We start from the raw sequence: 6,622 nt of genomic DNA on the forward strand, positions 1-6,622 counted from the left end.
TAAACCACATGACCCTGAGGAACAAAGTGAACCACATAGATCTGCTAAATTTGATACAATAAAGGGAAACATTATTCTTTTTCATTGTATATAACACTTTGGTAATGTAATTTAAAATACTAATCTTATTCTGTGCCCTCAGGCCTTGCTGTAATCCTCTACAGGAGCAATTTCTATTGACAGTGGGCAATAGTTCAGGCGCCAGTAGGCAAGAGCATAAAACTGATAAACAAAACCCCTCATCCTTTAGCCAGTGAAACAATAAATAGCTTCAGCATAATTAACAGGCTGCTCAACAAGGACTCTGAGCTCCCTAAGCAGGGATTTAAATCCAAATATGCACCAGTGTGTTCATAGAGGATGAAAATCACAGATGGAAGAGAGAAGCAAGATAAAATCAAGCAGGCTCCCAAAAATTCAACCAAGGGCTTAGTACACAGCAATAAAACTGTCCCCCTAAATACTTATATATCTCTCCCCTCAAAGTCAGTCTAGTCTAGGACCAGCCAATAGTTCTACATGCCTATGTAAAAAGTAAAGTCTTAATGCAAGGATGTGGAGATAGTACAGAAAGAAAAGACAAACACTTTTATGGCCAGAAATCTATGTTTTGTTTTGTATGATGTTAGATATAAAATTTGCTTTTTGCTTCTGAGAATAGTTTTTCAGCCACAAAATTTTCAAAAATATGGCATATCTAATTCAAAACCTTTAAAATTTATGTTGTAAAATTTATTACAGTGTCCTAATAAGTTGACACTTGATGGTAACAAATTGTCAGAATGCACCATGTATTAAAAAAGATAAATCAGAATTTAATAGTTAAGAGAGAAAGTATTTTCAAATAAGACAGCCAACTCACTAACTAATGGAAATATTTGTATACGTGGCAATGATTTATACTAGGGCTCTTTGTTAAAGTGCATAAATCCAGCAGAAGAGTTTGCATCTATCAACTGGGGCTTTTGATTCATTGTTTATAAATCAAAAGTTAATAAAGAGTCAGGCGTCTGTAAAGCTAGACAGTAAATTAGACACTTTTAGCTTTTGATTTATATAAATAGGTAGCTTTAAGAATTACATATATAACTCAACAGAAAAAGAAAATGCATTTAAAATCAAACAAAGGTTACCTTTATAAATCACAGCTGTAACTAAAAGGATAAGAAGTTTATACCGCTAACTTAGCTAGTTCTAAAACTCTACATATCGTTAGCCCATAACAGGGATGTGCCCAGCAGAATGCCAACACTTACCACCTTCAGTGAAAGAATTAGCTTGTTCTTTGTTAATTTCAGTGGAAAATAATTTCAATACAGTATTTACATTACAAATTTTTTTTTTTACTCTACAAAAACAAAGAAGGAAAAATGATTAGCTGACAATCATAACCTTAAAAACTCCCATCTAGTAATACCCATGAAGTTTAAAGATCCTCCTTTTCCCTTAGGATACACTTAAAAAAAAAAAAAACAACATATTTTTGCTTTGCTTAAGAACTTCTCCTCACAGTGGAACCCAAGCCGAGCACGTGTCATTTCAAAGGAAGGTTGTTCAGGCCCCAGGTGGCCATTTCACACGTGCCAAGGACTGTGGCACTGAAGCAGATGAGCTCGAGGGACCCTCCCATGACCTCCTGTTTGTCTATTCCCAAATTTCCCCAGAGAGGACAGGGAAGACTCATCTTAAAAGAACATGAGAGAAGCAAAATCAAGGGAAATTAAACACAAAGGGCGAAGAAATCCCACCGGCGCCTGACTCAGAGACGAGGTTAAATATGGCTTGTTTGCCTTTCCCTGGGTCTGCTTCAGAGAGGCACTGTTGCTGGACTGTCCCCCTGTGAGCTACATGACTGGGGAAGGGCTGGGCCCAAATGAGGTTTGGTGGAGACTCATCCTGCCAAATCTCCCCTCTGCCGCTTCTCTCTACAGCCCACCCAGCCGCGAGGGTCAAGCCCCTTCGTCTGGCTACCCTGGGCTGAGTAAAGCATCCCGCCCTGCCCCCCCCCCCTTTCAGCTGCAGCAACCCAGCCTTATGTTCTCTTCTCTCTCTGTCATATTAGTTAGTGCCTCACTAATCAGTAAATCATCTATGCTCCAGATCTGAACAGACACGAGTCCACGGCCCCATGTGGGTTAACATTGCCACATGTTAACAGGGATCTTCAGGTTACTCTTCCTAAAGGAGATAATAATGTGGGACTTTCTGCAAGTGACAGGGAGACACATGAAGGGTGAAAGTAGGCTGGGGGCACTTTATGTGGAAAGCACTTGGGGGAACAGGGATATCTGTTCTGGAACCACCCTAGTGTCACCTTATGACACTTCATAAGCCACTGCTTACTGCTCTGACCAGAGTGGAGTTAAATTAGATCTTAACAGCCCCCTGCATCGTGATCACTGAGGACTGGAGTAGAAAGCGTTTTCCCTTTTCCTCCTCTGTTTTCACCAACCAGTTATTCATGAGCGTATACTCCCCCACACGCCTCCTGCTTGAGGTCTGCAACCATAGCATTTCAAGGCCCCCACAATATCGTGAGAAGTGAGGAATAGGAGAAAAGACACAAGGCTTATCTTCCCAACCTATTCTCCCCGCGACCTCATGACAAGACCCATGGCCTCTGTTGCCTTTGCAGAGCTTCCCCGAATGCATGTTCATAGCCTGTGCACTTGTATTGATTCTCTGCCTTTCAGCTGGCAGCCATGCTGCTATTCATAGCATGACATTCCTGGGGAACCACATGGAAATCTAAATGTCAACTATGTCTTCATCTCCACTACAGACAGAACCACCTGTCCTTGGGAGAAACTGCATATAGGAGCCGCTAATGTTATTTGTTAAATTTGTGAAATACAGGCTTGAAGACACAATTCCTTTTGACATTTGAGGAAATGGATTGTGTTATGGAGGTGCAAAGCAAATTTATGGCTCAGAAATTAATTGAATAAAATTTTTAAAAGCACAGATTCTAAAACCTGGACTTTATAGGTAATGTTCTTTCATCACTTGATATTTACTGTGTGGTTTATTTAACATGAAACCTAAAGTTAAATCTGATGTGACATTGCATACTCACTGTCCAGTTCCACATTCAGCTTGGAACTTTACAGAGACCTGGGCATGTCAATAGATTATTGGGGGTAACAAAATAGAAAATCAGAGCAAGCAGTTCTGCAAGTTAGGTCCAGAAAATCCTCCATTATACTGCTGAAAAAACTCCATCAGATCCAATATAAGCAAATAAGACCTATGAAATACAGCATGATACTTTCTTCAAAATAATTTGATTATATTTTGTCTGTTCTTTGGGAAAAAAGAGGAGCCATAGTCAGGAGATGGACACACACACATACAGTTCCCAACAAATAAAAACATATTGATTCTTATAAAGAATAAAATCAGGGGGCAGTGCCTATCTCTCAAAAAGTAGGGCAGTGGCCCCATATACTGAGGGTGGCGAGTTCGAATCTGGCCCCAGCCAAACTGCAACAAAAAAATAGCCGGGCATTGTGGCAGGGCGCCTGTAGTCCCAGCTACTCAGGAGGCTGAGGCAAGAGAATCGCCTAAACCCAGGAATTGGAGGGTGATAAAGTGAGACTCTGTCTTACCACTCTACCGAGGGTGATAAAGTAAAACTTTGTCTCTAAAAAAAATAAATAAAATAAAATAAAATCAGGTACTACTCACGCTTGTATTTGCAATGTTAAATAAGACAATGCTTGTCATAAACTTCCAAACACCGAAATGTCCCTCATTAGAAGTTCGTCAACCCTAACCACGTGTCACCCAAGTTATAATTTTTCACCTATTTTAAAAGGACTATCAAAACTGTTACTGATATAAATTTATTCTCTCCAAAAATCACGGCCTTAGTTTCTAAGTCAGAAATTATAAAGTTCAACCAGCCACCAAATAAAGAGCAATGTTTTTCAGCCATTGTAGAGAAATTGGCTGATATGTGAAATGGGCTACTCTGTCAGCAGATTGCCAGGGAGCATCTGCCAATAGAGTCAGAAACAAAGGCTGTTTAATTGAATAAACAATCAAACTAATAAATAGCAGCCAAAATATGCAAAAAATAAACCCAATCATTATTTGGAGTCTGTGGGGGTTATGTTCTATGTGCTTCAGATCTACGGACAGCTCTTCTCTGGCCTAGAGAGGCTGAGCCATATAGTGCACAACATGAGACTGGTCTGTCTCCTGGCTTCTGTTGGGTTTGGGCAATTGGAGGCATCAGCAAGGGCTTGGAGGGTAAGACAGTGAGGTCATGGAATTTATTCCTCCCACCTCTTCCAGGATTGAAAAGTTCTGGCAGAGGCTGCACCCTTCCACAGTTACAGTTTGTGCCAACTAACCCTCCTGCAAGTCTCCTGCCCCCAGCTGCCTAAATGCCTGGCCCATTCATGTGTGGTAGATGTTTCTGTTGTTGCAAGTCGTTGGGTGCCTCAATTTCCCTCGTGGGCATCCCTAACCCTTTCTACATCTTTGTATGTAAATAGGCTTATGCTGACAGACAACACCTCAGGGATGAAGAGCTGATAATAACCCAAAAAGACACAATCCTGCATAATTCCCAATGTTAAAAATGTAGAAAGATCAAAATCCAGAGCATATAGTTCCGAAAAAATAATTTAAAAATTCTTTAAAAGATATGCATGTCTGTTTTTAGGGGGTATTTACTTTAGAAATACATAAAACATGACAATATTTCATAGGCCACTTTACACAATAAAACAAGTATATTTCTGCAAGGATAAAAGGTATATTAACAACAGACTTATGGTTATTAAATTTATGAATGGATGAACCCTATTTATAAAGAAATAGTTCAAAAAGCAAAATATATAAATGCATATCACTATGGTTGGTAATTGGTGCACCTAGCTTTATAACTGCAGTCATCTGAAATACTGCGATAGACAACATAAGTCTTCTTATAAGACTGATCAAAAACTGTGACAAGTTATCACCACATCATCACCATACCACTTGCCCAAAGAAATATGATCTTAAGAAATTTTACCTTTCACAAATGCAAATGTATCCAAAAGAAGACAGCTCTTTATTTACTTAAGAAGTTTCAACACTTTTATATACACATACAATGCTTACACGCAAAGTCAACATTGTGATAATGCATTTTCATGGAGTCATATTTACAAAATATGGATTCTAAAAGTATTCACTCAGTGCATACCTATAGTATTAGAAATGATGTGAAGATGAAATACATAGCATAGGCCAGGCACAGTGGCTCATGCATATAACCCTAGCTCTCTTGGATTACCTGAGCTCACAAGTTCAAGACCAGCCTGAGCCAGAGCAAAACCTTGTTTCTTTTATTTTATTTTATTTTTTGAGACAGAGTGTCACTATGTCGCCCTCAGTAGAGTGCTATGGCATCACAGCTCACAGCAACCTCAAACTCTTGGGCTTAAGCAATTCTCTTGCCTCGGCCTCCCAAGTAGTTGGGACTACAGGCACCGGCCACAATAACTGGCTATTTTTGGTTGCAGTTGTCATTATCGTTTAGCTGGCCCAGGCCAGGATGGAACCTGCCAGCCTCGGTGTATGTGGCTGGCACCCTACTCACTGAGCTATGGGCTCGAAGCCAGAAACCTCATTTCTAAAAAGTAGCTGGGCATTGTGATGGGTGCCTGTAGTCCCAGCTACTTTGGAGGCTGAGACAAGAGGATCATTTGAGCCCAAGAGTTTGAGGTTGCTGTGAGCTGTGACACCACAACACTCTACCAGGGGCAACAGAGTGAGACTCTGTCTCAGAAAAAAAAAAAAATACATAGCATAATGAATTGTAAAAAATAATGCTGACAATTTAAAATAGTGAAAAAAATGAATAACAAATTAAAACAAAAATTAAAAAGAAAAATTTTCACATATGATGAATGGATGAACAAATTATAGTATATTTATACCATGGAATACTATGCAGCAATAAAAAAGAGGGAGACTTTATGTCTTTTATGTTTATCTGGATGAAGCTGGAACATATTCTTCTTAGTAACATATCTCAAGAATGGGGAAAAAGTATCCAATGTGCTCAATACTATTATGAAACCAATATATAAACATTTACATATTTATACAAATGATAAAACACAAAGATAGTCTAGAAAGAAAGAGAGGAGAGGAGGGATATGGGAGGAAAGGTGGGAGGGTGAGTGGAGGGAGGGTATTTGGAGGAAGCTCACCTATTATACACAATGCAAAGGTACATTTCAAAACAACTCAGAGTATATTGTAAATGTCTTACCACAAAAATAAGTAAGTGAGGTAATGATTATGTTAATTAGTTTGATTTAAGCATTCCACATTGTATATCAAATCACCATATTGTACCCCCTAAATGTATATACAGTTATTATGTAACAAAAAATAAGAAAAATAAAAACAAGAAACAAACCAAAAAGAAGAGTATATTATAGGGATATTATGAGCAATCGCATGAAAACAGATCATAAAAGTTGGTTGACTTTCACAATCATTAACTATATTTTTAAATCACATTCACGTTCATATACCACATGGCCCTGTCTGTTTGAAAATCTTCTATGATTTGAGATACACTGACATGAGCATTCCCATGTTCCATGCCATGCTT

This window comes from Nycticebus coucang, chromosome X, assembly GCF_027406575.1.
Source record: "Nycticebus coucang isolate mNycCou1 chromosome X, mNycCou1.pri, whole genome shotgun sequence".
In the NCBI taxonomy this organism is placed as follows: Eukaryota; Metazoa; Chordata; class Mammalia; order Primates; family Lorisidae; genus Nycticebus; species Nycticebus coucang.